Source organism: Marmota flaviventris, chromosome 7 (assembly GCF_047511675.1).
Source record: "Marmota flaviventris isolate mMarFla1 chromosome 7, mMarFla1.hap1, whole genome shotgun sequence".
NCBI lineage: Eukaryota > Metazoa > Chordata > Mammalia > Rodentia > Sciuridae > Marmota > Marmota flaviventris.
In genome coordinates, this window is record NC_092504.1 from 28,286,140 (window position 1) to 28,296,213 (window position 10,074).

General features: G+C 35.0%; 1 pseudogene; it reads left to right on the forward strand.

Annotated features, from left to right (window-relative positions):
• Nucleotides 1-8,058: 8,058 nt before the first annotated feature.
• LOC114094752 (citrate synthase, mitochondrial pseudogene) lies at nt 8,059-9,699 on the forward strand (annotated as a pseudogene).
• The last annotated feature ends 375 nt before the right edge of the window (nt 9,700-10,074 follow it).

Consider the following 10,074-nt stretch of genomic DNA (forward strand, 5'->3'; position numbering starts at 1 on the left):
TGAACTTGTACTTTTTTTTGTTTGTTTGTTTTCAGTGCTGGTGTTTAAACCCAGGATCTCACACATGCTAGATAAACACTCTACCACTAAGCCATATCCCCCGCTCAAATTACTCATCCTCTGTCTTGCTCACTTTTATCTATTGTTAAATTCTACTTTACCTACAAAATGCTTATTTTTATGTTATTATCTTTGAGACAAATGACCTATGCTTTATAGTCTCCTGGTTATTTATTTTGCTCCTCTCATAGTTCCTTTAATGAAGAAAGATCATAACGATATTAGTCAAAGAAGTAAGAAGAAGATGAAGAGTGCTCATTCAAGTGAATGTAAATAATATGGTTTTAAATGCAGGTTTAGCTTTCTCACACTAGAGGCAGGGTTTAGTTGGCCTGGATAAGGTTTCCAGTTGTATTGCAACCCCAAATGGCTCAATCCAGTGGTTAGAGATAAAAACATAGGGACACATTGTGGTGGTTTCATTGAAGGACTGACTCTGATCTGACTTCAAGACCAACTGAATGGATCCATGCAGGTCCATCCCCGATTGGTCTTCTTGAGACCAGGCATCTGATGGCTGCTGGGGACAGTAGTTACCAGCTTAAGTTGATAGAGAAACTTGAAGAGTTTCATTTAAAACATGTATGCATTTTTCAGTCTTAGATATTACTCCCTTTTAATGGAAAAAATAAATAAATAAACAGAGGAAAATATACTTCCCACAATATAATTTGTCTTTAGATTGATCAGCTTAGTCTTTTGTAGACAAGTAATGCCTAATATAACCAGGTAAATGGCTACTTCTGGGTGAGGGACTGCTGTGAACAGAACGGCCATACTAGAAGGTTCGTGGGAGGGGCGATGTGAGAGAAAAATAAAAACTATGTATGCAGATTTTGAAGATAACAGCTGGGATTGGGTAGAGTGCTGCTCTCTGATGCAGAAGCAGGTCTCAAGAATCATGCCAGCAATCTTTATTTATTTATGTCTCATTAATTAGATTGAAGACTATGCAAACATTATTCTTTGTAGTCATGAAAATTATAGTTAGAAACATTGTACAGCTTATTCCTCAGTTACATTCTACAGTTGCAATGTGTAATGTTAGGAGATTTGTGTAGCTCTCATTGTTTAAAGTTACTCTTATGTGGGCAGGTTCAGGAGCCCCGGAGCCCATAAAATATTGTGGTTGTCTAGCAAAAGAGTTCCTTTATTCCCAGGAGGTAGGTGCCTGAGATCAAGGTCGAGGCTGATAAGACTCTAGCACAGAGCCTCCTTATAGAGGGCATTACCTACCATAGCAATTAAGCCTCCTGAACCTTCACATAGGAAACTTCCTCAGGCGCAAGCATGCCACAGCCATGAAGTCATAATTGATCCCAGCCTCAGACACTGCTCTCCCATTTACTGTCATGGTTCTCCACAAAGGACTAAATGAGGAGAAAAGTGGGAGTGGAGAGTTAGGGAAGTATCAAGATATCTGTGATTCCCTGGTAGTTTCTGATGCTACAGAGAACTTGGAAAAACTTCATGTGCTCCATAATGATCCCTTCATTTTTCCCTAATATATAATTGTGGGGATTTTCAGCTGAGTAGAATAATTCCTGAGGTTTCATTTATTTACCAAAGTTTTTACTTATCCATAATACATAAGAGAGTATTATCATCACTGTTGCTCAGCAAACAATTAAGAATTTAATGATTATAATTATCAATTTTTAATTAAGGTTTATTATAAGACTGTCCAAATTTTTATGCAAATATGAACTACAAAATAATTATAGAATATGCCTAAATATTTAGTGAAGTCATTAAGTTACAGTATCTTAAAACTTCCTAAGAATGGATAGAATGAATGGATTCTTCCTAATAACTCTTTCTCCCTCTTAGCAATTGCATTCTTATTTCAGAAGTCTAAATAATAAACAGTTATTGATCACTTAATTCTTGAAGTACATGTGGGAGAATAAAACAAAGCTCCTGACCCAGAGTGAGTACAAACTACTATAAAATATACATGTAAATATATGCAATTAAAAATATCTATATTTAGGGATAGCTACTATAGTTTACTATCCAACCACTCCACAGAGAAGGAATCATTTTATTATGGGATTAGCAGATTTTTATTCAGAGCTCTCAAAAGAAAAGAATACTTTCAAAAGTGTAAGCCAATCTAAATTATCAAAATGAGCAAGAATTTTATGTGGAAATTGTGTTTTAATCATGCTTTTACCAACTTTGAAAGTAATGCTAGGTCCCTGAAATTTGGCTTATATATTAATAATGGTTAAAATGTCTTTTTAACTCTTTAGTCATCCTGTGACCTAAAAAGCCTATTATAATATATGCAAAGGAGTTTGAAATAATAGAAGATTCGCAGTAAATATTAACTAATTTTGAACTATAATAAAAGTAACTCATAATTACTTAGTCTACATTGTAGGCTGGTATTTTGCATTAATGATTGCAATTCCACAAAAAAAAAATTATTGGAGGACATAAATGATATCCTTATTATTCCAACAGAGGAACATCTCTAAGTGATTAGTCAGTTTTTCCAACTCACTCAGCTTAAGGTTAACTGATACTTCCTCAGTTGATAAAGAGCTGGAATTTTAAAATAACTTGTTTTTAAAGTAAAATTTGCAACATAAACTTACATTTTAACATTATTTAATGTAACTCATTTCTAAAGACATATAACTAGTTAAAAAGTCCAAACTGTGAAATATGAAAAATTTTTATGATGAATCAAAACATAATGTTACAGTCCTATGTTAAGTAGACACACTGTGTGTTTTATTTCCAGTCATTTAAACATAGTGCATCTGTAATTACATTTTGCAACAAATAAGACTGTGTTGCTCTAAGAATAGAAACAAATAAGTAAATCTTTGAATTTACTTATTATCATTAATGTTCAATGTGTTTTATTAGCAGTAAAATTGAAGTTATTTTAAATATTATATAATTTTTAAAAGCTACATTTGCTTCAATACACTTTATATAGGTTATATTCCTCAACCTGGATTTATTAATGTGTATTGTTTATAAACCCAAAACTATGTATCATAAAAAGTGGTATAAAACAATATTTCTTGGGAAAGAAGTAAAGGATACATATATATTTGTACATACATACAACCATATATATGTATATACTTGTCCATTTGTGTGTGTTTGTGTGTGTGTGTGTTTGAAGAGACTAGCTGCCATAAAAAATATAATAAAAAAAGTCGATTGTCTTGCACACATAATGATTTATGTCTTCTTTATGCTATAAGAATGAATGAGTAGTTCCTCTTTCATGTAGTACTTTTCAAGGACCTAAGCCAAAGGAATCTTTTGCTTATTCTAAATATGACTTTCAAAGTCATCCTGAACACAATGTGCAGATGACTCAAAGGAAGAGAAAATAATAAAAGATGTGAAAGTTGTATAAAAGCTTAGATTATTTGATAGTTCTATAAACCAAGAAATTTTAAACACATCAAAATAAAAGCAATTTTTACTTGAGTAGATAATAAATTTATAGATTTGGAGGAACAGGTTTAGTGAGAAACAAAACAAGTGTTCAGTCAAGGGGAAGGAACCTAGGAAGATGCTAAAGACACACAATGGGGAAGGGCAATCTCTTCAGAACTGGAGCTAGGAAAGTGTAAATTCATATGCAGAAAATAAATTGCAAACTTGCCTCACACCAAACAAAAAAGCCAATAGGAAATGAAAAAGATTTAAATCCGAAACCTGAAACTATAAAAGTTCTGAAAAAAAAATAGGAGAATATCTTCATTACATTTATTTGGACAATGATTGTTGGATATGTTTCCCAAAGCACAGGCAAAAAAAAGCAAAATAATAATAATAATAATATAATGATATTATATTATTATTATTATTATTATTATTATTATTATTATTATTATTCATACAATGAAAAATTCCTGCATAGCACAAAAGAAAACAATCACCAGAGTGATGATATGACCTTCAGAATGGAAGACCATATCTGAAAACCATGCATCTCATAAGGGGACTTAAGGGCTTCACTGGGTACTCCAGGGTTTATGTGCTGGAAACTTGATCCCTAATGTGGCAATATTGGTAAGTGGGGATTAACAAGAGATGTTTAGATCATGGAGGCAGTGGCCCCATTGTGGATGAGTACTGCTATTATAGGAGTGGTTTTGTTCTGGGGGAAGTGGGTTCATGTTCATAGGATGATTCAGGCCCACTTGCCTTCTTTCCCTCTTCTCTTTGCCCTGCTGTCATGGAATTATGTAGCAAGAACTTGCTAGATGCCATCATGTGTTTCTCAGCCTCCAGAACTGTGAACCATGAAATTTCTTTTCATCATTATTTACTCAGTCTGTGATTTTCTGTTATAGTCACACCAATGGACTAAAACAGGGTTTACTATCCAAATTTTACAAGGAAATTTAACAGCTCAATAGAAGAAAACAATAACCTAACCTAAAAATGGGCAGAGGATCTGAATAAACATTTCTCAAAAGTAAGCATACAAGTGGCCAGGAGATACATGATAAATGCTCAACCTTACCAATCATCAAGGAAGTACACTGAAACCACAGGATATATCATTTTATATCTGTTGGAATGGCTATTAATAGGCTAATGATGGCAAGTTTGGAGAGATGGGAAAAAAAGAGAACCATAATATACTGTTGAAGGGAGTATAAATTAGCACAACCGTTTTGGAAAACAGTATAGAATTTCTTCAAAAATTTTAAAATACAACAACTATTTGAACCATAAACCCCACTTCTGGGTGTGTATATAGCCAAAGGAAATGAAGTCAGAGTTGCAGAGATTTCTGCATTCCTAGGTCCACTGCAACATTATCCACAATAGTCAGGAAATGGAAACATCCTGAGTGTTTAAAGAAAGGTGATAAAGAACACACACACACACACACACACACACACACACACACCACAGAACATTTTTTCAGCCTTAAAGAAAGAATGAAATCATAATACTTTCAACAATATGGATAAATCTGCAGGATATTATGCTAAGACCAATAAGACAGACACAGAAAGACAAATACTATGTGATCACACTTATATGGAGAATCTAAAAATAATGTAATAATACACTGGGTGGAGAGAGGTGGAGAGAGGAAGAAATGAAGTTTGGGACTAAGTATGCATGGTTTCACTTGGGATGATTAAGATCTAGAGATATGTTGTATAGCATGGTATTACAGTTATAATAACACACACACATTACTTAACGCAAGGTGATATATATCCTAATTAGCTTGATTTACTCATTTCACAATATGACTATGTGTATATAAAGTATAAAGCACCGTGTTGTATACCATAAATTTGTACAATTTGTTTGTCAAATATATCTTAGTAAAGCTGGGGGTAAACAAGTATAAATAAATAAAACTTTGAGTACTCTAAGACCACCTTATCAAGGAAGAATCATTCAGATATTTTAGTCTCAATTCTATGCAAAACTTGTAGATGAAAGGCAGCATCAGCAACTAGCCAAGTGAATTTCATACAACATCAGCCAAGCAAGTCTTCATATGATTGTTCATATGACTTTATTTTCTTTTCTTTTCTTGAGACAGTCTCACACAGTTACCCAAGCTGGCCTCCAACTTAAGATCCTCCCTCCTCAGTCTCTAAAGAAGCTGGGATTACAGACATACGTCCACCATGCCTAGCCTTCACACAACTTTTTTAAAAGCTCATACTCAAGTACTGCTAAATCAATCTTTTCTCAAATCCTGACCCAAAAAGTTGTGGTTCTTTTAAGCTCTTAAATTCTTAGGGGTTTGTTTTGTTTTGTTTAATGCAGCAATAGTAGTCATTAGGAAAACCCAGAATGGTGGTGTAGCCCATTGTTTGAGAGAAGACATTCAACTACCATTAACATATCTTTGGCTAAAATTTGAGGACATAGCCATATATAACTGAAAGGGAAAATTGGAAAATGCAAGAATATTAAAGAAACATGAATTTTGTAAGCATTTCCTATTGTGTGTGTAATAGAATATTTGTATTAAGAGTAAAAAAGAAAAAATATATACAAGAGAGAAATTAAACGAAAAGATTCATTGTTGGTTTCACTGCTTTTCCTTCATTTTTTGAAGAAAAGGACAAGGTATAAAAATGCTACAAAAAGTCCTGACGTGTTTTTGCTAACATATTATTATAACCACCTTAGTTGTTTTCCTTGGCCCAGCTTGAATGTCCTAGATTTCAATATAGAGATTTCTGTTCTTGGAAGACCTTCTGAACAGGCACAACTAATTAACATATTGCAGCATTTCTATTTATTATGTTTTCCTAATAACTTGTTTTCAATTCATCAACCCACTTACTAGTCTTTGGGCTAGTTTTTTGATTCTTACATAGTGCAGCATGTATAACAGTTATTCAAAGAATTGGTGAATAAGAGTGAAAAACAAAGAGAAGAGGAAGGAAATTAATAGTATTTAGCACTTACTAAATGTGATGCACATTATCAATTAGGTATAAGTGTTCTTTTAAGCCTAAAACCATTCTTCAAGACAATTGTTACTCTACTCCAGTTCAAAGATGAATAAATTGACTCATTCAATTTCATAAGGAAATTTCCCATTTTTATCTATGCCTGTCATGTTTTTATAAATTTTTATCAACAATATAATGATTAAGATTAGCTATACAATATAAAAAAATTCTGATTCATACTGTATAAACATCATTAGGGAAGTAGCCAAAGAGATATTTCAAATCCACTTTACTTTTACAAAAGTGAATATACTTCCAAAGATTTTTATATAATATTTTTCATATATCATGCCAAATTTAATGCTCACAGTCATACACCCCTAAGCCAAAAAAATCCAATGTGATTCATCAAAGATAAATAAAATTCTGAAATTAGAAACATTTAGAAATACTAGAGGAAATGAAATATGTCTCCAATCAATAAAAACTATCCAGATTAAAGCTGATAACTCCAATGTCATTCTTGTCCTGGACTGTACATTCTATGATGACAGGAACTTTTTAGTCCCATTATTTGTATCTCACATATTCAGCATGTTGACTGCACCATCCTAGCTGCTCAATAAACAAATAGACCATGGCACAAGGCAGGATGAGACATATACTCTAAGCCGAAGTGGAGTTGACTTGATCAAATTAGTTTCTGAAAAGAGATTCAAATCATTTTGGAGGTTCCCATATTTTTAAGCACTTTAAATACCTTAAAGTACTAGTAAGTAAGTCTATAGATAAAATCTAATTATGTCTGACTTCAAATTCTATTTCTTTTCTATTATAACTTTCTGCCATAAATATACCTTTATCTGAAAATTTACTATACATATAAAATTTATATGATTTATTTGATGGAATCTATTCCTAATGGTTTTGTTTATTTTTATTTTATTTGTTTATTTTTATTTTAAATATTAAGTAAGAGGTAGTACTATCCCAGGTACTAATGCTACTATATGATCAATTTATCTTCACATATTTTTATCTATATAATTTCCAATGAAATGATTGTCTTCTAATTCACATTTATTCCTAAATTTAAAATGTCAGCCACAAACATATTTCATTGTTTCTAGAGGAAAAAAGTTTAAAAATTATTTTAAGTAGATCTTTGAGGTTTCTTTACAGCTTAAGTAACAACATTGGAATACTCGGAAGCACTCATTATTCTATAATGATCTAAGTAGTCAACAATTTTAAACAGATAGCAACTTTTCACATCCCTTTGCCTATCCTCTCTTGATTCCCTTTAAAAATATTTACCAGTCTTGCTTGAAGCATTTGAGTAAGTCTAGAACTAAAATGGGAATGAATGACACCTCTGTCTTTGAGAGCTTTGTACCAGAGTTAGAGAATCAGGAGCTCCGCCTGGGGATGAATGATCCAAGACAAATTAGGCAATAAAGAACAATGGCCTTTCAACATTGTCCACCAGTTGGCACAACCTCTGGTGCATCCTCGGCTCCATTTCTGCTGCATCTCTCTCACCTGCTTCCTTCCCCGCCAGATCCTAGAGTGGTCTGCCATGACTTTACTCACTACAGCCACACAGCTCTTGGGAGCCAGGAACACATCCCTTTTCTTGCTGCCTAGCATGCCAGTATTTCTTCCACGAATTTGAAAGACATAATGGCCAATCTGATGATACCTAAAGAGCAGTCTAGAACTAAGGCATTCAGGCAGCAACATGGCCAGATTGGTGGGCCAAATCACTGTAGACATGATGTATGGTGGCATGAGAGGCATGAAGGACTTCTTATGAAACACCAGTTCTTGATCCCAATGAGAACATTTGTTTAAGAGGCCATAGTGTCCCTGAATGACAGAAATTTCTGCCTAAGGCTAAGGGTGGGGAAGAACCCCTTCCTCTGGTTAATTTTGGCTGCTGGTAACTGAACAGATCTCAACAGAGGAACAGGTATTTTGGTTTTCAAACGAGTGGACAAAGAGAGCAGGTCTTCCTTCTCATGTGGTCACCATGCTGGACAACTTTCCCAAAAGAAATATTGTACTAGACGTTAATATATGGAAATTGTATGAATCTTATTGCAAAACTACCTTGTATTGCTACAAAGATCTACCGAACTCTCTGCTGGGAGGACAGCAGTACTGGGGCCATTGGCTCTAAGCTGGACTGGTCCCACAATTTAACCAACATGTTAGGCTATACTCAGTGTAAGGTCCTTGCATCTGATGGCCATCGTAAGTGACAGCCACCATTTTAAGAAAAATTTCGCTTTCCAGCCCAAGGGCCTTTCTAAGAAAAATTTTCACCACTCCCTCATACAAACCCCACCCTTAACCACCTGCATTAGGACCTACCTGGCTCAAATCCCTGAGCCTGCCCCATAAAAGTCCAGAACCCCAAGCCTGTTTTGCCTCTCTCCGTCTATGGAGTGATGTGCCTTGATTTGTCAGCTCTGACAAACTCTTGTGTGTAGCTCTGCCTGTTCTCCATCATTCATTTCTTCTTCGCCAAGCCCGACTCCTGGTTCCTCACTTTCCTTTCACTCAGTTCACTGAGTTCATGCATTTATACCTTACCACCCACAGTGACCATGAAGGTGGCAATGTGAGTGCCCATACTGTCCACTTGGTGGTAGTGCCCTTTCAGACCCTTACCTGTTCTTTGCAGCAGCCATGAATGGGCTGGCAGGGCGAATACTAGCAAATCAGGAAGTACTCCACTGGCTAACACAACTACAGAAGGAAATTGGCAAAGATGTATCAGATAAAAAGTTAAGAGACTACATCTGGAACAAACTCCATTCAGGATAGGTTGTCCCAGGCTATGGCCATGCAGTACTAAGGAAGACAGATCCACAGTATTCCTGTCAGCGAGAGTTTGCTCTGAAATACCTGCTGAATGATCCATCTTATGTTCAAAATTGTTGCCCAGCTATACAAGATTGTGCCCAATATCCTCTTGGAATAGGAAAAGGCCAAGAATCTTGGCCTAAATAAAGTAGATGCTCACAGTGGGGTGCTGCTCCAGTATTAAGACATGACAGAGATAAATTACTACAAGGTCCTCTTTGGAGTGCCATGGGCACTGGGTATACTGGCACAGCTCAATTGAAGCCAAGTCCTAGGCTTTCCTTTAGAAGGGCCCAAGTCCATGAGCACGGATGGTTTGATGAAGTTTGTGGACTCTAAGTCATGGTAAAACTAGAGATGAGGAAGCTTAAACAAAAGTGTTATTTTGTTTTGTTTCAGAGGGCCTTTAAAGATTTTGGATTAAATTGTATCTGAGTCACTGAAAATACTTTTGAAGTTAAAATATAAATTAATACTTTAAAACATGAAAAGTGACCTCTTCTTCCCTATCCAGCCTCCTTCCTTTCTTGGTATGAGTTGCCCATCAACTAGAGGATAACCAGGAATAATACATGTAGTATGGGTGAGGGTCAGCACACTACCTTCTCTAGAATGAGAATCTGACTCTTCTTCCCTGAGTCAAAGAAGATTGCAAAGAATCTGCAATCTTTCTGGACTTTGCTTTTATGCTGCCCAACCCTCTGGGTCAGCAAGCCAGGACTCT